Here is a 12,669-nt window from a genome sequence, read left to right as displayed (position 1 = left end):
AGGTTGGGCCTGTCTGTTCCGGTGGGCTCTCAGTGGTGCTAAAGCATCAAATGAAGAGAATGGGATTCGAACCCACACAAACCAAGGCGCGCCAAGCACAACGGATTAGCCTTGCATCGCCTTAACCACTCGACCACCACGTCATTTTGCGTGGCCCTTTTATTTAACACTCCCGGTTCAGACCATCAGCTCATTAGTAGAGCGCCCAGTGAACTGAACTGAGTGTGTCAGATAAGGAAGACACACAAAAAGTGCAGAGTGGGGTCCCCAGGACCTGGACTGAGGATCACTGCTAAAGGAACCGAACGACGAGGATGGGATTCGAACCCACGCGTGCAGAGCACAATGGATTAGCAGTCCATCGCCTTAACCACTCGGCCACCTCGTCATTTTACGTAGCATGCTTTATTTAGCACTCCTGATTCAGATCATCAGCCCATTAGTAGAGAACTCAAAGAACTGGACTGAGTGTGTTAGATAAGGAGGAGACACAAAAAGTCCAGCATGGGGTGCCCAGGACCTGGGTTAAGGTCCAGTGCTAAAGGAGCCGAACGGCAAGGATGGGATTCGAACCACTGTGCAGAGCACAATGGATTAACGGTCCATCGCCTTAAACACTCGGCCACCCCGCCGCCTTGCTGACGGGGAGAGGCCATGCTGCGGACCTTTTCAGCTGCTGCTGCTGTGCTTTCAGCAGGCTGTTTTGAGCACAGAGGGAATAGTGAATGAGCCGTCTTTTGCACACCTCTAACCTGTTCCGTAGAAACACGGTGCAGCAACCCGTGCCAGGAGACTGTTTGTGCGGCAGTTTAAAGCTTGCTACCACCTTGTCGGTTCACATCCACGTAGGTGCACCAAAAGGTCACGACCGCTGCCGGCATTCTTTCGCAGAGGCAATATTGTAGCCTATGAGGTTTATCCGAGGCGCGATCATTGCTGGTTGAAAACTTTACCCAATACCCCGCCAGGATGACTTGAAATACAGTCAGCTTTGGCAATTTTTGCCAGCCTCTCTGGAGGCTTAGAGTTTTGTTGAGAAATGTAGCCTTGTTTCGTTTAGGTTTTTTTTTCCTCGTCAAAAAGGCGTCTGCTGATGATAGAGCGCCAGGGCCAGGAGGCTTGTTGTTTGGTCAGTATGTTCTCAAGACAGGACTGCAGTTTATCATTAAACTGCAGCGCAATTACAGCTCACCGTTACCCATCGTAAACAGGTTGGGCCTGTCTGGTCCGGTGGGCTCTCAGTGGCGCTAAAGCTTCCAATGCGTGTCGAGCACAATGCATTAGCCTTCCACCGCCTTAACCACTGGACCACGTCGTCATCTTGCGTGGTTTCTTTATTTAACACTCCTGATTCATGTGCATGTGGATGCATTCTTCGTCTTTTGTTCCAGCCGCCAAGGGCCTGTTTTCCACTGAGGCCCTGCGCCAAACTCCCTATGAGACACAATCGAACCTTAGTAGTAACCTCCGATCACGGCCGAATGTGGATTCTGCTCGGACGACGGGGCACCGGTACATCCTTTGTAGCTTTAGCTTATTAGCCAAACGCTACACCAGTTTGCCATTTCCCATGAAATCATCCTTGATTTCCATAAAAAGGTGCCCCAAATTGGTGGAAAATCACATCTCAACCATACGCTGTCCAAAGCATTGAACCGCCTTCACGCGGCAAAACAGAACATGTTGTTGGCCCGCACTGCTGGGTCAAACTGCGCTTCCCAAAAACAGATCGGGTCAAAACTGACAGAAGAAAACTCTAAGCCTGCTCTAAGCCCTACCCACGGGACGGCTCGACAGTCCTGCACAACGCGAGAGCCTCCGTTTCGCCTGTGTAATTTGGGGGCCGATTAAAACTGCATCCGACCCGGTGAAGACACCCACGACCAGCCCGGCTAGCTCAGTCAGTAGAGCATGAGACTCTTAATCTCAGGGTCGTGGGTTCGAGCCCCACGTTGGGCGGCTCTGTTTACTCTCTTTCTTCCCAACAGTGTGGCGTGGCTCCAGCTTGCCCATTTGCCGCACAGGCTGAGCGTATTTTGTGAGCTCAGGAAACATCTTTCAAAAAAGCCTGTTAGTACGTGCGATTCTAATCCCTAACCCTAACCCTAAGCCTTGCTTTTACAACCGCGATCCGGCGGCAGCAGGCACCAACGGCCGTCTCTGTGGCGCAATCGGTTAGCGCGTTCGGCTGTTAACCGAAAGGTTGGTGGTTCGAGCCCACCCAGGGACGCGTGAAATGCCGGAGTTTTGCACTAACGCCTATGCCATTCTTAGGGTTGCGAGGCACAGCTTTCTCAGGGCGTTTATCCTGTGCCCCTTCGATAAGCTGGCTTGTTTTAAAAGAAGTCAGCGGCGGGTGTTTGGTGAACATTTTCACCATCTCGAGTTTGCTGTGGCATGTGGATGCATTCTTTACTAATGATCTGTCTCTGGGGCTCATCTAGTTGACATGGTATCCGCTGACATTCGGCTGTAGGTGCTGATCCACCATCTGCTCATGGTACGGACTGGATCCGGGGGACTGCAGTGACCATCTGATCTGAATACAGAATGGATCTGGTGGCTACGGTGAACTCAGAATAAGAAGAAACAGACTAACTTTAATGCAGATGCAAAAGTTCCATGTTTTCACAAAGTCAGATTGGAGAGGATCTGGTTTTCACAGTCTTGCGTCGATGGCCGTCTAGGTGAAGAGGTCTTCACCGATGATCTGTCCCTGGGGCTCATCCAGCTTGTTACCAACTTGTCGGTTCACATCCACGTAGGTCCACCGAAAGGTCACGACCGTCACCGGTGTTCTATCGCAGAGGCAATATTGTAGCCTATGTGGTTTATCTGAGCCGTGGTCATTGCCGGTTGAAAAATTTACCCAATACCCCACCGGGATGACTTGAAATGCAGTCAGCTTCGGCAATATTTGCCAGTCTCTTTGGAGGCTTGTTGAGAAAGATAGTCTTGCTTCGTTTTGTTTCCTTTTATTGGCGTGGCTGGTTGTTGGTCCTCGTCAAAGAGGTGTCAACTGATCATAGCGTGCCGGAGCCAGAAGACTTGTTCTTTTGTCAATATGTTCTCTAGACTTTGCTGCAGGTATCATTAAACTACGGCACAATTACAGCTCGCCGTTACCCATCGTAAACAGGTTGGGCCTGTCTGTTCCGGTGGGCTCTCAGTGGTGCTAAAGCATCAAATGAAGAGAATGGGATTCGAACCCACACAAACCAAGGCGCGCCAAGCACAACGGATTAGCCTTGCATCGCCTTAACCACTCGACCACCACGTCATTTTGCGTGGCCCTTTTATTTAACACTCCCGGTTCAGACCATCAGCTCATTAGTAGAGCGCCCAGTGAACTGAACTGAGTGTGTCAGATAAGGAAGACACACAAAAAGTGCAGAGCGGGGTCCCCAGGACCTGGACTGAGGATCACTGCTAAAGGAACCGAACGACGAGGATGGGATTGGAACCCACGCGTGCAGAGCACAATGGATTAGCAGTCCATCGCCTTAACCACTCGGCCACCTCGTCATTTTACGTAGCATGCTTTATTTAGCACTCCTGATTCAGATCATCAGCCCATTAGTAGAGAACTCAAAGAACTGGACTGAGTGTGTTAGATAAGGAGGAGACACAAAAAGTCCAGCATGGGGTGCCCAGGACCTGGGTTAAGGTCCAGTGCTAAAGGAGCCGAACGGCAAGGATGGGATTCGAACCACTGTGTAGAGCACAATGGATTAACTGTCCATCGCCTTAAACACTCGGCCACCCCGCCGCCTTGCTGACGGGGAGAGGCCATGCTGCGGACCTTTTCAGCTGCTGCTGCTGTGCTTTCAGCAGGCTGTTTTGAGCACAGAGGGAATAGTGAATGAGCCGTCTTTTGCACACCTCTAACCTGTTCCGTAGAAACACGGTGCAGCAACCCGTGCCAGGAGACTGTTTGTGCGGCAGTTTAAAACTTGCTACCACCTTGTCGGTTCACATCCACGTAGGTGCACCAAAAGGTCACGACCGCTGCCGGCTTTCTTTCGCAGAGGCAATATTGTAGCCTATGAGGTTTATCCGAGGCGCGATCATTGCTGGTTGAAAACTTTACCCAATACCCCGCCAGGATGACTTGAAATACAGTCAGCTTTGGCAATTTTTGCCAGCCTCTCTGGAGGCTTAGAGTTTTGTTGAGAAATGTAGCCTTGTTTCGTTTAGGTTTTTTTTTCCTCGTCCAAAACGCGTCTGCTGATGATAGAGCGCCAGGGCCAGGAGGCTTGTTGTTTGGTCAGTATGTTCTCAAGACAGGACTGCAGTTTATCATTAAACTGCAGCGCAATTACAGCTCACCGTTACCCATCGTAAACAGGTTGGGCCTGTCTGGTCCGGTGGGCTCTCAGTGGCGCTAAAGCTTCCAATGCGTGTCGAGCACAATGCATTAGCCTTCCACCGCCTTAACCACTGGACCACGTCGTCATCTTGCGTGGTTTCTTTATTTAACACTCCTGATTCATGTGCATGTGGATGCATTCTTCGTCTTTTGTTCCAGCCGCCAAGGGCCTGTTTTCCACTGAGGCCCTGCGCCAAACTCCCTATGAGACACAATCGAACCTTAGTAGTAACCTCCGATCACGGCCGAATGTGGATTCTGCTCGGACGACGGGGCACCGGTACATCCTTTGTAGCTTTAGCTTATTAGGCAAACGCTACACCAGTTTGCCATTTCCCATGAAATCATCCTTGATTTCCATAAAAAGGTGCCCCAAATTGGTGGAAAATCACATCTCAACCATACGCTGTCCAAAGCATTGAACCGCCTTCACGCGGCAAAACAGAACATGTTGTTGGCCCGCACTGCTGGGTCAAACTGCGCTTCCCAAAAACAGATCGGGTCAAAACTGACAGAAGAAAACTCTAAGCCTGCTCTAAGCCCTACCCACGGGACGGCTCGACAGTCCTGCACAACGCGAGAGCCTCCGTTTCGCCTGTGTAATTTGGGTGCCGATTAAAACTGCATCCGACCCGGTGAAGACACCCACGACCAGCCCGGCTAGCTCAGTCGGTAGAGCATGAGACTCTTAATCTCAGGGTTGTGGGTTCGAGCCCCACGTTGGGCGGCTCTGTTTACTCTCTTTCTTCCCAACAGTGTGGCGTGGCTCCAGCTTGCCCATTTGCCGCACAGGCTGAGCGTATTTTGTGAGCTCAGGAAACATCTTTCAAAAAAGCCTGTTAGTACGTGCGATTCTAATCCCTAACCCTAACCCTAAGCCTTGCTTTTACAACCGCGATCCGGCGGCAGCAGGCACCAACGGCCGTCTCTGTGGCGCAATCGGTTAGTGCGTTCGGCTGTTAACCGAAAGGTTGGTGGTTCGAGCCCACCCAGGGACGCGTGAAATGCCGGAGTTTTGCACTAACGCCTATGCCATTCTTAGGGTTGCGAGGCACAGCTTTCTCAGGGCGTTTATCCTGTGCCCCTTCAATAAGCTGGCTTGTTTTAAAAGAAGTCAGCGCCGGGTGTTTGGTGAACATTTTCACCATCTCGAGTTTGCTGTGGCATGTGGATGCATTCTTTACTAATGATCTGTCTCTGGGGCTCATCTAGTTGACATGGTATCCGCTGACATTCGGCTGTAGGTGCTGATCCACCATCTGCTCATGGTACGGACTGGATCCGGGGGACTGCAGTGACCATCTGATCTGAATACAGAATGGATCTGGTGGCTACGGTGAACTCAGAATAAGAAGAAACAGACTAACTTTAATGCAGATGCAAAAGTTCCATGTTTTCACAAAGTCAGATTGGAGAGGATCTGGTTTTCACAGTCTTGCGTCGATGGCCGTCTAGGTGAAGAGGTCTTCACCGATGATCTGTCCCTGGGGCTCATCCAGCTTGTTACCAACTTGTCGGTTCACATCCACGTAGGTCCACCGAAAGGTCACGACCGTCACCGGTGTTCTATCGCAGAGGCAATATTGTAGCCTATGTGGTTTATCTGAGCCGTGGTCATTGCCGGTTGAAAAATTTACCCAATACCCCACCGGGATGACTTGAAATGCAGTCAGCTTCGGCAATATTTGCCAGTCTCTTTGGAGGCTTGTTGAGAAAGATAGTCTTGCTTCGTTTTGTTTCCTTTTATTGGCGTGGCTGGTTGTTGGTCCTCGTCAAAGAGGTGTCAACTGATCATAGCGTGCCGGAGCCAGAAGACTTGTTCTTTTGTCAATATGTTCTCTAGACTTTGCTGCAGGTATCATTAAACTACAGCACAATTACAGCTCGCCGTTACCCATCGTAAACAGGTTGGGCCTGTCTGTTCCGGTGGGCTCTCAGTGGTGCTAAAGCATCAAATGAAGAGAATGGGATTCGAACCCACACAAACCAAGGCGCGCCAAGCACAACGGATTAGCCTTGCATCGCCTTAACCACTCGACCACCACGTCATTTTGCGTGGCCCTTTTATTTAACACTCCCGGTTCAGACCATCAGCTCATTAGTAGAGCGCCCAGTGAACTGAACTGAGTGTGTCAGATAAGGAAGACACACAAAAAGTGCAGAGTGGGGTCCCCAGGACCTGGACTGAGGACCACTGCTAAAGGAACCGAACGACGAGGATAGGATTCGAACCCACGCGTGCAGAGCACAATGGATTAGCAGTCCATCGCCTTAACAGCTCGGCCACCTCGTCATTTTACGTAGCATGCTTTATTTAGCACTCCTGATTCAGATCATCAGCCCATTAGTAGAGAACTCAAAGAACTGGACTGAGTGTGTTAGATAAGGAGGAGACACAAAAAGTCCAGCATGGGGTGCCCAGGACCTGGGTTAAGGTCCAGTGCTAAAGGAGCCGAACGGCAAGGATGGGATTCGAACCACTGTGCAGAGCACAATGGATTAACGGTCCATCGCCTTAAACACTCGGCCACCCCGCCGCCTTGCTGACGGGGAGAGGCCATGCTGCGGACCTTTTCAGCTGCTGCTGCTGTGCTTTCAGCAGGCTGTTTTGAGCACAGAGGGAATAGTAAATGAGCCGTCTTTTGCACACCTCTAACCTGTTCCGTAGAAACACGGTGCAGCAACCCGTGCCAGGAGACTGTTTGTGCGGCAGTTTAAAGCTTGCTACCACCTTGTCGGTTCACATCCACGTAGGTGCACCAAAAGGTCACGACCGCTGCCGGCATTCTTTCGCAGAGGCAATATTGTAGCCTATGAGGTTTATCCGAGGCGCGATCATTGCTGGTTGAAAACTTTACCCAATACCCCGCCAGGATGACTTGAAATACAGTCAGCTTTGGCAATTTTTGCCAGCCTCTCTGGAGGCTTAGAGTTTTGTTGAGAAATGTAGCCTTGTTTCGTTTAGGTTTTTTTTTCCTCGTCAAAAAGGCGTCTGCTGATGATAGAGCGCCAGGGCCAGGAGGCTTGTTGTTTGGTCAGTATGTTCTCAAGACAGGACTGCAGTTTATCATTAAACTGCAGCGCAATTACAGCTCACCGTTACCCATCGTAAACAGGTTGGGCCTGTCTGGTCCGGTGGGCTCTCAGTGGCGCTAAAGCTTCCAATGCGTGTCGAGCACAATGCATTAGCCTTCCACCGCCTTAACCACTGGACCACGTCGTCATCTTGCGTGGTTTCTTTATTTAACACTCCTGATTCATGTGCATGTGGATGCATTCTTCGTCTTTTGTTCCAGCCGCCAAGGGCCTGTTTTCCACTGAGGCCCTGCGCCAAACTCCCTATGAGACACAATCGAACCTTAGTAGTAACCTCCGATCACGGCCGAATGTGGATTCTGCTCGGACGACGGGGCACCGGTACATCCTTTGTAGCTTTAGCTTATTAGCCAAACGCTACACCAGTTTGCCATTTCCCATGAAATCATCCTTGATTTCCATAAAAAGGTGCCCCAAATTGGTGGAAAATCACATCTCAACCATACGCTGTCCAAAGCATTGAACCGCCTTCACGCGGCAAAACAGAACATGTTGTTGGCCCGCACTGCTGGGTCAAACTGCGCTTCCCAAAAACAGATCGGGTCAAAACTGACAGAAGAAAACTCTAAGCCTGCTCTAAGCCCTACCCACGGGACGGCTCGACAGTCCTGCACAACGCGAGAGCCTCCGTTTCGCCTGTGTAATTTGGGTGCCGATTAAAACTGCATCCGACCCGGTGAAGACACCCACGACCAGCCCGGCTAGCTCAGTCGGTAGAGCATGAGACTCTTAATCTCAGGGTCGTGGGTTCGAGCCCCACGTTGGGCGGCTCTGTTTACTCTCTTTCTTCCCAACAGTGTGGCGTGGCTCCAGCTTGCCCATTTGCCGCACAGGCTGAGCGTATTTTGTGAGCTCAGGAAACATCTTTCAAAAAAGCCTGTTAGTACGTGCGATTCTAATCCCTAACCCTAACCCTAAGCCTTGCTTTTACAACCGCGATCCGGCGGCAGCAGGCACCAACGGCCGTCTCTGTGGCGCAATCGGTTAGCGCGTTCGGCTGTTAACCGAAAGGTTGGTGGTTCGAGCCCACCCAGGGACGCGTGAAATGCCGGAGTTTTGCACTAACGCCTATGCCATTCTTAGGGTTGCGAGGCACAGCTTTCTCAGGGCGTTTATCCTGTGCCCCTTCGATAAGCTGGCTTGTTTTAAAAGAAGTCAGCGGCGGGTGTTTGGTGAACATTTTCACCATCTCGAGTTTGCTGTGGCATGTGGATGCATTCTTTACTAATGATCTGTCTCTGGGGCTCATCTAGTTGACATGGTATCCGCTGACATTCGGCTGTAGGTGCTGATCCACCATCTGCTCATGGTACGGACTGGATCCGGGGGACTGCAGTGACCATCTGATCTGAATACAGAATGGATCTGGTGGCTACGGTGAACTCAGAATAAGAAGAAACAGACTAACTTTAATGCAGATGCAAAAGTTCCATGTTTTCACAAAGTCAGATTGGAGAGGATCTGGTTTTCACAGTCTTGCGTCGATGGCCGTCTAGGTGAAGAGGTCTTCACCGATGATCTGTCCCTGGGGCTCATCCAGCTTGTTACCAACTTGTCGGTTCACATCCACGTAGGTCCACCGAAAGGTCACGACCGTCACCGGTGTTCTATCGCAGAGGCAATATTGTAGCCTATGTGGTTTATCTGAGCCGTGGTCATTGCCGGTTGAAAAATGTACCCAATACCCCACCGGGATGACTTGAAATGCAGTCAGCTTCGGCAATATTTGCCAGTCTCTTTGGAGGCTTGTTGAGAAAGATAGTCTTGCTTCGTTTTGTTTCCTTTTATTGGCGTGGCTGGTTGTTGGTCCTCGTCAAAGAGGTGTCAACTGATCATAGCGTGCCGGAGCCAGAAGACTTGTTCTTTTGTCAATATGTTCTCTAGACTTTGCTGCAGGTATCATTAAACTACAGCACAATTACAGCTTGCCGTTACCCATCGTAAACAGGTTGGGCCTGTCTGTTCCGGTGGGCTCTCAGTGGTGCTAAAGCATCAAATGAAGAGAATGGGATTCGAACCCACACAAACCAAGGCGCGCCAAGCACAACGGATTAGTCTTGCATCGCCTTAACCACTCGACCACCACGTCATTTTGCGTGGCCCTTTTATTTAACACTCCCGGTTCAGACCATCAGCTCATTAGTAGAGCGCCCAGTGAACTGAACTGAGTGTGTCAGATAAGGAAGACACACAAAAAGTGCAGAGTGGGGTCCCCAGGACCTGGACTGAGGACCACTGCTAAAGGAACCGAACGACGAGGATAGGATTCGAACCCACGCGTGCAGAGCACAATGGATTAGCAGTCCATCGCCTTAACAGCTCGGCCACCTCGTCATTTTACGTAGCATGCTTTATTTAGCACTCCTGATTCAGATCATCAGCCCATTAGTAGAGAACTCAAAGAACTGGACTGAGTGTGTTAGATAAGGAGGAGACACAAAAAGTCCAGCATGGGGTGCCCAGGACCTGGGTTAAGGTCCAGTGCTAAAGGAGCCGAACGGCAAGGATGGGATTCGAACCACTGTGCAGAGCACAATGGATTAACGGTCCATCGCCTTAAACACTCGGCCACCCCGCCGCCTTGCTGACGGGGAGAGGCCATGCTGCGGACCTTTTCAGCTGCTGCTGCTGTGCTTTCAGCAGGCTGTTTTGAGCACAGAGGGAATAGTAAATGAGCCGTCTTTTGCACACCTCTAACCTGTTCCGTAGAAACACGGTGCAGCAACCCGTGCCAGGAGACTGTTTGTGCGGCAGTTTAAAGCTTGCTACCACCTTGTCGGTTCACATCCACGTAGGTGCACCAAAAGGTCACGACCGCTGCCGGCATTCTTTCGCAGAGGCAATATTGTAGCCTATGAGGTTTATCCGAGGCGCGATCATTGCTGGTTGAAAACTTTACCCAATACCCCGCCAGGATGACTTGAAATACAGTCAGCTTTGGCAATTTTTGCCAGCCTCTCTGGAGGCTTAGAGTTTTGTTGAGAAATGTAGCCTTGTTTCGTTTAGGTTTTTTTTTCCTCGTCAAAAAGGCGTCTGCTGATGATAGAGCGCCAGGGCCAGGAGGCTTGTTGTTTGGTCAGTATGTTCTCAAGACAGGACTGCAGTTTATCATTAAACTGCAGCGCAATTACAGCTCACCGTTACCCATCGTAAACAGGTTGGGCCTGTCTGGTCCGGTGGGCTCTCAGTGGCGCTAAAGCTTCCAATGCGTGTCGAGCACAATGCATTAGCCTTCCACCGCCTTAACCACTGGACCACGTCGTCATCTTGCGTGGTTTCTTTATTTAACACTCCTGATTCATGTGCATGTGGATGCATTCTTCGTCTTTTGTTCCAGCCGCCAAGGGCCTGTTTTCCACTGAGGCCCTGCGCCAAACTCCCTATGAGACACAATCGAACCTTAGTAGTAACCTCCGATCACGGCCGAATGTGGATTCTGCTCGGACGACGGGGCACCGGTACATCCTTTGTAGCTTTAGCTTATTAGCCAAACGCTACACCAGTTTGCCATTTCCCATGAAATCATCCTTGATTTCCATAAAAAGGTGCCCCAAATTGGTGGAAAATCACATCTCAACCATACGCTGTCCAAAGCATTGAACCGCCTTCACGCGGCAAAACAGAACATGTTGTTGGCCCGCACTGCTGGGTCAAACTGCGCTTCCCAAAAACAGATCGGGTCAAAACTGACAGAAGAAAACTCTAAGCCTGCTCTAAGCCCTACCCACGGGACGGCTCGACAGTCCTGCACAACGCGAGAGCCTCCGTTTCGCCTGTGTAATTTGGGTGCCGATTAAAACTGCATCCGACCCGGTGAAGACACCCACGACCAGCCCGGCTAGCTCAGTCGGTAGAGCATGAGACTCTTAATCTCAGGGTCGTGGGTTCGAGCCCCACGTTGGGCGGCTCTGTTTACTCTCTTTCTTCCCAACAGTGTGGCGTGGCTCCAGCTTGCCCATTTGCCGCACAGGCTGAGCGTATTTTGTGAGCTCAGGAAACATCTTTCAAAAAAGCCTGTTAGTACGTGCGATTCTAATCCCTAACCCTAACCCTAAGCCTTGCTTTTACAACCGCGATCCGGCGGCAGCAGGCACCAACGGCCGTCTCTGTGGCGCAATCGGTTAGCGCGTTCGGCTGTTAACCGAAAGGTTGGTGGTTCGAGCCCACCCAGGGACGCGTGAAATGCCGGAGTTTTGCACTAACGCCTATGCCATTCTTAGGGTTGCGAGGCACAGCTTTCTCAGGGCGTTTATCCTGTGCCCCTTCGATAAGCTGGCTTGTTTTAAAAGAAGTCAGCGGCGGGTGTTTGGTGAACATTTTCACCATCTCGAGTTTGCTGTGGCATGTGGATGCATTCTTTACTAATGATCTGTCTCTGGGGCTCATCTAGTTGACATGGTATCCGCTGACATTCGGCTGTAGGTGCTGATCCACCATCTGCTCATGGTACGGACTGGATCCGGGGGACTGCAGTGACCATCTGATCTGAATACAGAATGGATCTGGTGGCTACGGTGAACTCAGAATAAGAAGAAACAGACTAACTTTAATGCAGATGCAAAAGTTCCATGTTTTCACAAAGTCAGATTGGAGAGGATCTGGTTTTCACAGTCTTGCGTCGATGGCCGTCTAGGTGAAGAGGTCTTCACCGATGATCTGTCCCTGGGGCTCATCCAGCTTGTTACCAACTTGTCGGTTCACATCCACGTAGGTCCACCGAAAGGTCACGACCGTCACCGGTGTTCTATCGCAGAGGCAATATTGTAGCCTATGTGGTTTATCTGAGCCGTGGTCATTGCCAGTTGAAAAATTTACCCAATACCCCACCGGGATGACTTGAAATGCAGTCAGCTTCGGCAATATTTGCCAGTCTCTTTGGAGGCTTGTTGAGAAAGATAGTCTTGCTTCGTTTTGTTTCCTTTTATTGGCGTGGCTGGTTGTTGGTCCTCGTCAAAGAGGTGTCAACTGATCATAGCGTGCCGGAGCCAGAAGACTTGTTCTTTTGTCAATATGTTCTCTAGACTTTGCTGCAGGTATCATTAAACTACAGCACAATTACAGCTCGCCGTTACCCATCGTAAACAGGTTGGGCCTGTCTGTTCCGGTGGGCTCTCAGTGGTGCTAAAGCATCAAATGAAGAGAATGGGATTCGAACCCACACAAACCAAGGCGCGCCAAGCACAACGGATTAGCCTTGCATCGCC

General features: G+C 50.7%; 12 non-coding genes across 12 annotated transcripts; all 12 read left to right on the top strand.

Annotated features, from left to right (window-relative positions):
• The first annotated feature begins 879 nt into the window (after positions 1-879).
• Positions 880-1,020, top strand: LOC141289086 (U4 spliceosomal RNA). The gene has a single exon (XR_012339830.1). It is a non-coding gene; the product is annotated as a U4 spliceosomal RNA (small nuclear RNA).
• Positions 1,021-2,156: 1,136 nt separating this feature from the next.
• On the top strand, positions 2,157-2,230 carry trnan-guu (transfer RNA asparagine (anticodon GUU)). The gene has a single exon. It is a non-coding gene; the product is annotated as a tRNA-Asn (tRNA).
• Positions 2,231-2,795: 565 nt separating this feature from the next.
• Positions 2,796-2,936, top strand: LOC141289059 (U4 spliceosomal RNA). The gene has a single exon (XR_012339804.1). It is a non-coding gene; the product is annotated as a U4 spliceosomal RNA (small nuclear RNA).
• Positions 2,937-4,016: 1,080 nt separating this feature from the next.
• Positions 4,017-4,157, top strand: LOC141289094 (U4 spliceosomal RNA). Its single transcript, XR_012339837.1, has one exon. It is a non-coding gene; the product is annotated as a U4 spliceosomal RNA (small nuclear RNA).
• A 1,136-nt stretch (positions 4,158-5,293) lies between these two features.
• On the top strand, positions 5,294-5,367 carry trnan-guu (transfer RNA asparagine (anticodon GUU)). The gene has a single exon. It is a non-coding gene; the product is annotated as a tRNA-Asn (tRNA).
• Positions 5,368-5,932: 565 nt separating this feature from the next.
• LOC141289058 (U4 spliceosomal RNA) lies at positions 5,933-6,073 on the top strand. The gene has a single exon (XR_012339803.1). It is a non-coding gene; the product is annotated as a U4 spliceosomal RNA (small nuclear RNA).
• Positions 6,074-7,153: 1,080 nt separating this feature from the next.
• Positions 7,154-7,294, top strand: LOC141289085 (U4 spliceosomal RNA). Its single transcript, XR_012339829.1, has one exon. It is a non-coding gene; the product is annotated as a U4 spliceosomal RNA (small nuclear RNA).
• A 1,136-nt stretch (positions 7,295-8,430) lies between these two features.
• On the top strand, positions 8,431-8,504 carry trnan-guu (transfer RNA asparagine (anticodon GUU)). Its single transcript has one exon. It is a non-coding gene; the product is annotated as a tRNA-Asn (tRNA).
• A 565-nt stretch (positions 8,505-9,069) lies between these two features.
• LOC141289065 (U4 spliceosomal RNA) lies at positions 9,070-9,210 on the top strand. The gene has a single exon (XR_012339811.1). It is a non-coding gene; the product is annotated as a U4 spliceosomal RNA (small nuclear RNA).
• A 1,080-nt stretch (positions 9,211-10,290) lies between these two features.
• Positions 10,291-10,431, top strand: LOC141289084 (U4 spliceosomal RNA). The gene has a single exon (XR_012339828.1). It is a non-coding gene; the product is annotated as a U4 spliceosomal RNA (small nuclear RNA).
• A 1,136-nt stretch (positions 10,432-11,567) lies between these two features.
• On the top strand, positions 11,568-11,641 carry trnan-guu (transfer RNA asparagine (anticodon GUU)). Its single transcript has one exon. It is a non-coding gene; the product is annotated as a tRNA-Asn (tRNA).
• A 565-nt stretch (positions 11,642-12,206) lies between these two features.
• Positions 12,207-12,347, top strand: LOC141289051 (U4 spliceosomal RNA). The gene has a single exon (XR_012339797.1). It is a non-coding gene; the product is annotated as a U4 spliceosomal RNA (small nuclear RNA).
• The last annotated feature ends 322 nt before the right edge of the window (positions 12,348-12,669 follow it).

The sequence above is a fragment of the Garra rufa genome, chromosome 16 (genome assembly GCF_049309525.1).
Source record: "Garra rufa chromosome 16, GarRuf1.0, whole genome shotgun sequence".
Lineage (NCBI taxonomy): Eukaryota > Metazoa > Chordata > Actinopteri > Cypriniformes > Cyprinidae > Garra > Garra rufa.
This window is presented reverse-complemented; position numbering and strand designations above follow the sequence as displayed.